The sequence below is a fragment of the Oratosquilla oratoria genome, chromosome 41, assembly GCF_046742065.1.
Source record: "Oratosquilla oratoria isolate Oo_2021 chromosome 41, ASM4674206v1, whole genome shotgun sequence".
Taxonomy (NCBI): Eukaryota; Metazoa; Arthropoda; class Malacostraca; order Stomatopoda; family Squillidae; genus Oratosquilla; species Oratosquilla oratoria.
In genome coordinates, this window is record NC_134817.1 from 37,545,126 (window position 1) to 37,554,599 (window position 9,474).

General features: G+C 43.0%; 1 protein-coding gene across 3 annotated transcripts in view; it reads right to left on the reverse strand.

The window, feature by feature from the left end:
- Nucleotides 1-9,474, reverse strand: part of LOC143021235 (nucleoside diphosphate kinase homolog 5-like) — a 73,383-nt gene that overhangs the window by 39,514 nt on the left and 24,395 nt on the right. The window contains exon 2 of one of the 3 annotated variants that reach the window (XM_076178610.1): nucleotides 8,096-8,186. The exons of 1 other annotated variant lie outside the window; for it this stretch is intronic. The gene's annotated coding sequence lies outside the window, so the exon portion shown is untranslated. Of the gene's footprint in view, nucleotides 1-2,780; nucleotides 2,844-8,095; nucleotides 8,187-9,474 lie in introns of those variants that run through there. One more of the 3 variants, XM_076178612.1, reaches the window with a different exon arrangement.

Genomic DNA, 9,474 nt, shown 5'->3' on the forward strand with positions numbered 1-9,474 from the left:
TTATAAGATACTGTTCAGGTGTTGAGCCAAATGAATCTTGAAACTTTGAACTGTATTACACCCATATCGCCCCCATGTGAACCTTATTTCATTCTCGGACTACACAGTCGGAGAAATTGTCTTTGCATGCATCTAAGTTAAATTTACGCCCTGGCAGCTTGAGACTTCTGCTGCATGCAAACGACGTGACGTCATCACTGCGCCTTTTTCAACCACGTGGCACACTGTATAGATACTGAAGTACACCGAGTCTATTGGATATCTCATCATCAACCGCGGTTTTGCTCCAGTTATGAAGAGATGTGTTTACAGTTTTACACCCATAGAGAAAATAGAAAACGGTCTAATTGCAGTGCATCTTTTAGTATTTCTCTGGCGATAGCCATTGTTTCTCATTTGAGACAATATGGCGGCAAAGAAGAGGGGACAGGAGGCAAAGGAAGACATTGCTAATAAGGGACTTTAGAAATTAAGTGATCAACATTCTTTTGTGAGTAGAGATTTACAGTGTGTATGTGTGTGTGTTTCTGTTCATATACATTTTCTTGATTAATTACATAGGACTACACCAGATACTTTCTTTCTCCTCTTTCAGTTCATATCAAAGCAAAAATAATCTGCTTTTAATTTTTTTAATCCTCAGATTGTGAACCACCCTTCCATTGTCTATATGGTCAACCTTCACAGCCAATGACAGAATCAGTCACTGGGAAGAATCGTTCGAACACTGAAAATTTTGAATTTCTTCCCAACGAGTTCCTTCTCCGTCTCCATATCCCTTCCCTAACTTCGAAACCAGCCTAACCTAACTTAACGTCACCTAACCGAACTTAATGTAGTCTAATCTTTTTTAGTATACTGCTCAAAATAATGAGAGAGAGAGAGAGAGAGAGAGAGAGAGAGAGAGAGAGAGAGGTCTCCCCTGTCACCACACTGAGAAGGGGAAGTGACACGCTGAGAAAGAATTCTATTTTTGCACGAACACCCCCACCTCACCCACTCCCCTCCTCCATCGAGACGGTCGGGTACATAAGGCTAGATCTAAGGCATTTCTCACATACATATCATCTACCAACTCCATTAGAAAATAATTACATTTCTCGCTCTCCCCGGAGTAGACAGACTGATCTCATGAGTCAATCCCCACCAATGTAATCTTATCACTCTTACGTGCCTCTGACCGATTTTTTTTTTTTTTTTTTTTTTTTTGAGTGGAATGTCATTCCCACGGGCTTTGTGTTGGTGTTCGTAAATATGAAGGTTATGGTCAGCAGCACCGTCCCCTGTAAGCCGCGCGCATGTGCGCACGCACGTTTTATAACTAGCGTACATAAAGAAAAAATGTGCACACACAAGGTTTTGAAATTATATTAAAACCCATTCAACAAAGAAGTTCCACCCAAACATCAACTTATAAATTCTCTTCTCTAAAAATATGGGAACTTGTCAACCGTAAATTGCCAACATTCAAACCAATATTTTTTTTCCTTTTCTAACTCTAGCGCTTCCATTGCAAACTAAATGACTTTCCCGCCATGGGTGCGCGCGCACATACCAGAGAAGGCAAAGTTTGCACACAAACAAATTTCTGCGCACACTCACAGCAAAAAATTAGAGGGAGCATTGGTCAGCAGGCATCGCACCCCCCCCCCCTCGATGCTTTCTATTCCTGACCCAGTATCGTCGATTTTGGCACGGGGAGCAGGAACGGCCGAGGAATTCTTGACCGTTCGCCGGCTCCGAAGGAGACTTTATATCATCGTCGAGTGTCGCAAAGAACTCACGTCTACAAAGGAGAACCGTCATTACCATTACCATGCTCTCCACGCTTTAGATTGATTCGTCCTTTTTATCTTTTTCTTCTCCTTTGTTGTTATTTTTGTATCTTTATTCTCTTTATTCTTTCTTTTTCACTTTTTTTTTCGATCTCTCACTGTGATGCCAGTGTTGCAATCGTTACTGTGACAGAAATTATTGCCACTCCAGGCATTTTTAATTAAGTTTTGTTTCCTTCAATTGTTGGTCTGTCTAAATGTTCAGTAACTCTCTGGCACCCCGGTGCGATGCCTTGCAGCAGCAAACTTGGGGAACAAAGAATTCCGCTGAAGCTACAGAGTGATTTGATTCCTTCCAGAATTGAAAGTCCACTGGGACAGACTCGAACCTACGATCTTCAGTCTCCAAGTAACTTGGAGCGGTTTCAATAATCTTCATTCTTTCCTCGTCTAACCAAGAATGCACATATACGTAAATGAATTAACATGGTGACGAGAAGAGCCTACGGCAGGAGGCGCTGAGTAGCTGCGGCCAAAGCCGTAACCTTTGCCTTATGATGCGCTTTGGGGACTGTTGGGGCAGGTAACAATTATACCTACTGCGGGGAATCGGAGAGGACTGCGGGCTTCGGACACTCAACTAAACGAATACGAGACCATCACGGTTCCAATACCACCAGCGCACGAATTAAGAACAGATAAAAGATAATTAATTATTCATCTAGTGATGCCTCAGGATTATTTGATCCGGAGTCCGCAACCTCACAGCAACCGGCAACAGATCCTGGGCCCTCCCACGCATATCTCACCAGGCTGAAGCGTCGAAACATCGCTTGTCCTAATCCATCCTCGTAAAGCCGTCCAGCGGCGTCGATGAGCAAAACCTGGTGACGAAGTGTTGAACCTGTATACACACTGAACACCCTTATACACATGCACACTGAACACCCTTGTACATGTACACACTGAACACTCTTGAACACATGCACACCCTTGAACACTGACCACGTTTTTTATGTGTGAAGGTACACGTTGCCTGGTACTACACCATCGGACCAACTCAGACCTGAAGACGCCTGCGCCCTAGCGATCAATGACGATGAGGTGAAGATTATGACAACGAGCACGCCATCAAGGTGGTAAGGGGGGGGGAGGGGGAGAGATGTCTCCCCTCTCACCCTCACCACCCCAAACACACACACATTCCCCCTTTTCTCCCTGCTTCACACACCCCCATCTCCCAACAACCCACTGTAAAGGGTCGTATTATTAAAAACCAATACGACCACACAACCATATTTTTTTTTACTACCATTGACCACCCTTGGCTGAGGGACCGTCCTCCCTCCTCCACAAGCTTCTTTTTCAAATGCCTTTCCATTAATAACAATAGCATAATATAAATCCTATCGGTGTCGAATTTTACGATTTTTTTTATTTGACGAAGTTAAAATACAGTGTTGCGACATACACTGAAACATTTTTTCTTCCAAACCTTAAGATAATACCCACTATGACAAATGCATAATTTAGATTGCAATAACAAGGTTCAACACATATTCAACCAGTTTCGTTCCGGATGACGCTTTTCCCTCTTCGAAAGAAAGAAAAGAAAAAGTCAGGCGATTCTGTTCATCTCCATGGCACCTACACCCTCTCTGCTGTCAAGGGGATCACTTCTTCCACGATCCCCTTCCGTACCGAGTGCTACTTTTCCTTCTAATTTGCACCCGTTGGGCGATTTTATTAGTTCCCATGGCAAACCCCAAGTAAGAAAGTAATCAACAGATGCAGCGGACTTCATATACATATACGAGATATCTACACACATACACACGCACACACACACGCACGCGCGCACACACACACATATATATATTATATATATATATACATACATATACATACATACATACATATGTATATGTACACACATATATAAAACAGACACGTGACGCAAAAAAAAAAAAAAAAAAAAAAAATGCTTGACAACTCCAACGGAGATGACAGGGTGAAAGAACGAACTCTTTATTAGTCCAGGAACGAAATCAAGGGTTCACCTTCATATTCTGCTTCATTCCCTCTGCCAAAAATAAATAAATAAATGAATAAATAAACAATTAAATAAAAAATAATAAACAGGTTGGACCTCCAATTGTATTATTACACTTCAGCGTTAATGCTCAAAACTGGAAAAAATGCCAACCCCAGCATTTCTTTGTCGTACAAAGCTCGCCTATTGGCACGTCCGACAGCTCCTGCGCTACTCCTAGCCGGAGCTGTCGCCCATCATTGTTAGTTGATAATAATCTATATTTATCTAAAGGGTTTTGTTTTTATTTACATGATACATCAACGTTGTACGATCACTGAGACGATCTACAGCCACTACAGTTTATAGTCAACGTCGTTAACATCTCCATCTTTACTCTCAGTGACGTCATTGTCAGTTCCAAGAGATCTTGTCCTTCTCGCTTTCTTTCTTTCTTTGTTACGTGGGAAAGTTTCATAGTCGCTATTTTCCTCTTCTCGTTGAAGGAGGACGGGGAGGGGGAAGAGAAAGAGGGAAAGGGAGGGGGAAGGAGTAAGGGGTGGAAGGAAGGGGGGAAGGGCGAGGTTTACGTGTGTGTTCTGCCTACAGCAGAGTGGGGTTCGAACCCCGTGGGTATTCTCTCTCAGTAACCCCAGGGCTATTCCTTCTTCACCCAAGGAAGAACTGCTTTCTTCTGCAGGTCTTCCAGGGCACAATGGGCAGGCCGTTCTTCATATCTGCCAACATCATAAACCTTAAATTTTGCTCTGGTGGCGTCATCGGAAGCGTGCTGGTCTCGCACTCGCTTAGTGATGGGTTCGAATCCCGGACTCTCCGATTTCCAGAAGTGGCTTTTACCTGTTAGAACAGTCCCTAAAGCGCAGAATAGGGCAAAGGCGGCTTCGGCCACAGCTACTCAACGCCTCCTGGCGTAAACTCCTCAGCTTCACCTTAAACGTTTTCAGGAGCGGACTGAGTTTCCTTCAACTCCCTGCAGACATGAGCCGTCGTAGTGTGAAGGGTCAAGGTTCCTTAGGGTAAACAATTAGCAATGTGCAGCACATGTCTGCCAATTGAATATTCTATTTACTAACATATTTGTTAAATTCATTATTTTCCTGCATCTGACCTCACTATGGACCAACAAGTCCCCTAAGGTCTTCTGCAATACACTGTAATCCATTGTAATCCATTACAGCGCGCAGATGGACATGGGGATTGTGGATGCATCTGGATAAATATTTTGATTTCTTCCTCCAATGCAATAGATAGAGCTGAGTTTATGTCTAGCAACAAGATGTCTTCAGATTTCGTAGAAATACAAGTTTAATGTAGTTGTCTTTAATGTAGCTGTGATTAAAGACAACGTATGCATACAATCATACATACATACAAAGATCACACACACGTGTATATATATATATATATATATATATATATATATATATATATTATATTTCTGAAACTGGAGAGAATGCATATGCCGTGTGTCAGTTAAAAAGTTATTTTGCAATATAACATTTAAGAGAAAGAATTTTCGTTAATACACGAAAAACTAGAAAACAAGACTGCACACACAATGAAATACTGTAGACATATTCGTCTATGAATCAAATCAAATAACACAGCCGGAGAAACGGAAACAAACCAAATTAAATAAATCTTATTTATGTAGAATTGTAACAAATTTACGAGAATGATTACAACAGACGTAAACTATTTTGAAAAGAAATATGGAACACGATGAGATAGTTTAAAAAAAATACTGACAACCCATTCCGTTATAAACTGCAGTTTATGAATAAAATTAATGGACACAACTATTCCTCCAACAGGCGAAAGCATCTGAAATAAATGTGAAAAATATTTTTTTTCTTCTTCTTTTTTACCCTGAACAAAACTAAATTCAACATTGACTCCGAAGAACGAAAAGTATCGTTGCTGGCAGTGGTGACGCAATAGATGAACCAAGTCACGCCATGAGCTGTTCAGCTTCAACTCGCTTGCCAGAGCTTGCGACGTACAACCCAGCAGGCGACAAAACAAACACAAGACTTAGTCACCCCGAGTCCCAACCTGTTGCTCTCGAGAACCCCAGTGTGGTCTATCCAATGTATTTAAAAGTCTTCATATCCAGGTCTCCGCAGGTAATTCAATGTCATGACGGCGTTCTCATAACTGTAAAGATTAACAACCAAAAATATAGAATAATACAAACCAAGATGAAACAAATTTAAATAAAATAAAATAAAATAAAATACAATGAAATTAAATGAGAAATGAAAAAGCATTCGGCAGATTGAAAAAAAAAATTAACTTCTCTTAAAAAAGGCCACTTGAAGAAATGTTTTGAGTTTGCAAGAAGCCTTTGTGTATCAGCCTCTACACTCTAGCACCAAAATGGACAAAACTTATTCATCGGGTACAAAGGACACTGGCACTCTACCAAGGCTGCCGGGAGAAGGAATGACAGGAAAAGTGGCACCACCTCGTACGGAAAGGAGTTTAACCACGATAAATTATCACTCATGCGCTCTAGAAAGGGTCCGGGGGAGGGAGGGGGAGGGGAGGGGGAGGGGGGTTCTTTTATTTATTCGTTTCATTACCTATTCTTAGCATCCGACCTAGTTATGGACCAAAGGGTCTCCTATCGGTATGTTGTCCCTTTTGTAATCCTTTGTCTACTACAGTCAGGGCACAAGATGGAAAGGAACCCAGTTAAGTGGACATAGAATATTTTTTTCTTTTACTTGATTAGGAAATGGGATGTTTTTTCCAATGTCCTCTTCGGATGGTATTTATGCACGGTGATTTTTGTTATGGAGCGCGGTTTTGGCCATTTTCTCATGTATATATCTGATATATATTATACTACAGACTTGATATATACTATGCATATGCAGAAACGCGTTTGATACGGACCTTTGGTTTTGATCAAACATTTTGGTGTTTTATGATTTTTTGTTTTATTTGACCAAATGACAAGACATCTTGTCATCGGAGTTGAATGGGTTAAAACAATTATTGTCCCCAGAATTTTTATTATGACGACCCTTGGTGTCTTTCTCCGTCCCCCTGGTGCAATACAAACCCCCGGGGATATTTGATCCAAGTAGAAACAGTCCTATGCTTAAACGCTAAATGCGGGAACCACACACACACAGATAGCAAATAGCGACCATATTTCATCTACGCATAAGGTTCATAAGCCCATGCAAATTGCCTCGTTCTTCTTCCTTATGTGGAGAAGTATTCACACAACTTCCACAACCAAGCAATATCCATTACAGATAAATCTAACCTTATTTTTTGTGTAACTGTGTAAATGAACAATGCATATGCTCTGCGTAAAAACAAATAAATAAATAAAAAAGACAAAAAAGTGCGAGACACAATAAACTTCGCTCGGCACCAATCAGTTATTGTAACTATTGAATTGCTCTACCAAGTTAAAAATAATGGGTGGTGGTGGTAGTAGCGGTGGTGGTGGTGGTGATGGTGGTAGTGGTGGTAGTGTTGGCGGAGGTCGTGGTGATGGTGAAGATAGTGGTAGTGGCAGTGATGACATTGATGGTAGTAATAGTATTGACGATGGTGGAGACGGGTGTCTGTGGTGGCGGCAGCGACGATGCTGCTATGCAATCCCGCGGTCAGTCAAGGCCCCTGACATCATGTGGACAGCAAGCAGGAGCAGCGGCGGTTCGTCGTCATGACAACGAGGCCCACTTCCGATGCCGCGCCGCGTCGCCGACCGCCTCACCAACGCGCCAGCTACGGCAGACAACCTCCGGCGCTCCTTTACAAGTGGCGGCAGAAACACTCTCTACCAAATATTTTTTGTTTCACATGGGTTGCCCAAAACGACGGGGAAAAATAGAAATCATACCCACTCTAAATGTAATGAATTCTACCAGATCCTCGTCTAAATATTTATCTTCAAATTCATACACCAACCAACCAGTGTCAACTGTCTGTGGAGGGGGGGAGGGGGGCATATGTCGCAACAATACATATCCGCTCTTTCCCTTCTCCACCAGCTCCCATGCCGGTCCCCAGTCCCCGGTCCATACTTATCTCTCCATTCAGATACGATTCATTTCACGCGATCATGCCCTACGTAAGTGGTTCCTCTGTCTCGTTGAGTTGAGGTCATGGATCACTTGCACACAAAGGCAAGTGTTCTAATGGTCCCGTAACATGCAACCCAAAGATCATGCTACAGAAAGGGTTTAACTCTCCTTTCTACTTGCTCTGGATTAGGACGCACTGAAACCTGACCTCCACTTACCGTGTACCTCGCCTAGGCTCTACAACACTTGCTGGCAGAGGCGAAAGTTGATTGACTGATGTGTTGTTTTCGGCGCCGCAACATCATGGTCCTATGGCCGAAACATTTACATCACAAATAAAATTTTGGTGATACAAATAATCAAAAACTATCTAAAACGTGAGTGTACAAATAGGAAGTGGGGTGAGCTTGTAAAATAGTCAGAATAAAAAGAATAATAATTCAAGAGTGGAGCTATAATTTCGTGGAAGCGATAGGCTTCATTCCCTCTCTCAAAAGGTTGGAGGCCCACCAGACACCCTCATTCTGAAGAGAGTTCTTGTGGACGTTTCCAGCAATGGTTACGCGTAGGAGCCGTAAACAGGTCCTATCTCAATAAAATCTCAATTTTAACGGGAACAGCAGCGGGGGAGTCTGACCTAAGATCTATGAAAAAGAGCTAGCTTGTCGTCTCTACCATGAGCAGGGTCACTGCCTGGGAGACGAGCCACAAGATCGAAGTGCCTCGGCAATCGTTCGGTGATAAGGCAGTTGACTTTCCACATGTCCCTATTGCCGAATGCGCACTGGTTTGACCCCCTATGTCATCAGTGGCACTCTTTAACCTTCCTCAGAGATTATGTGCCGATGGCACTCAGACTTGACTTCAAAGGTTCGGTGAGAGTTCAATTACTCTTGCATTTATTCACCTACATACATACATATACCAAGGCTTTTTTCCCCCTTACAAGGGAGGTAGCCAAAAAGGAAAAGGCATAAAATCATTCCCACCCATTCCATCCCTGAATACACTCCACAACCCTCCACCCTCCTTCTTATTTTAGCACCTCCTGGATGACGGGCCATCCCTGCACCTTGTCCACTGCCCTGGGTCAGAAGCAGTGTCGCAAGACACAGCACATTCACAGCAAGGCCGCTTCATTAAATCGGCGACCCCCCCTCTCCGTTCCCCCATGCATAAAAGGAGAAGACGGGGAGAAATCCCTTCGGGCTGCGTCAAATTTTGCTCACACATACTACCTCACCCCCCCCCCATCCACCCGCCCATTCCACCTCATGGATCACATCATCATCCATATACAACCATTCTCCATTCACCCCTGTATTCTGTCCTCTCCCGTCCTCCCTCAACAGACATTCCCCTCTTCCCCAAAACCCCCTTCACCCCATCCATCCACCTCATCCTAGGACGTCCCTTCATGTTCACTCCCTCCACATCTGCCTTCCATACCTCTTTTACTAGTCTTTCTTCACTCATTCTTTCCATGTGTCCAAACCATCCTAATACTCTTTCATCAACCCTATCTCCCAACTCCCTTTCCACCCCTGTTCTCCTCCTCACCTCCTCATTTCTCACTCTATCTAGCCTAGTAACCCCC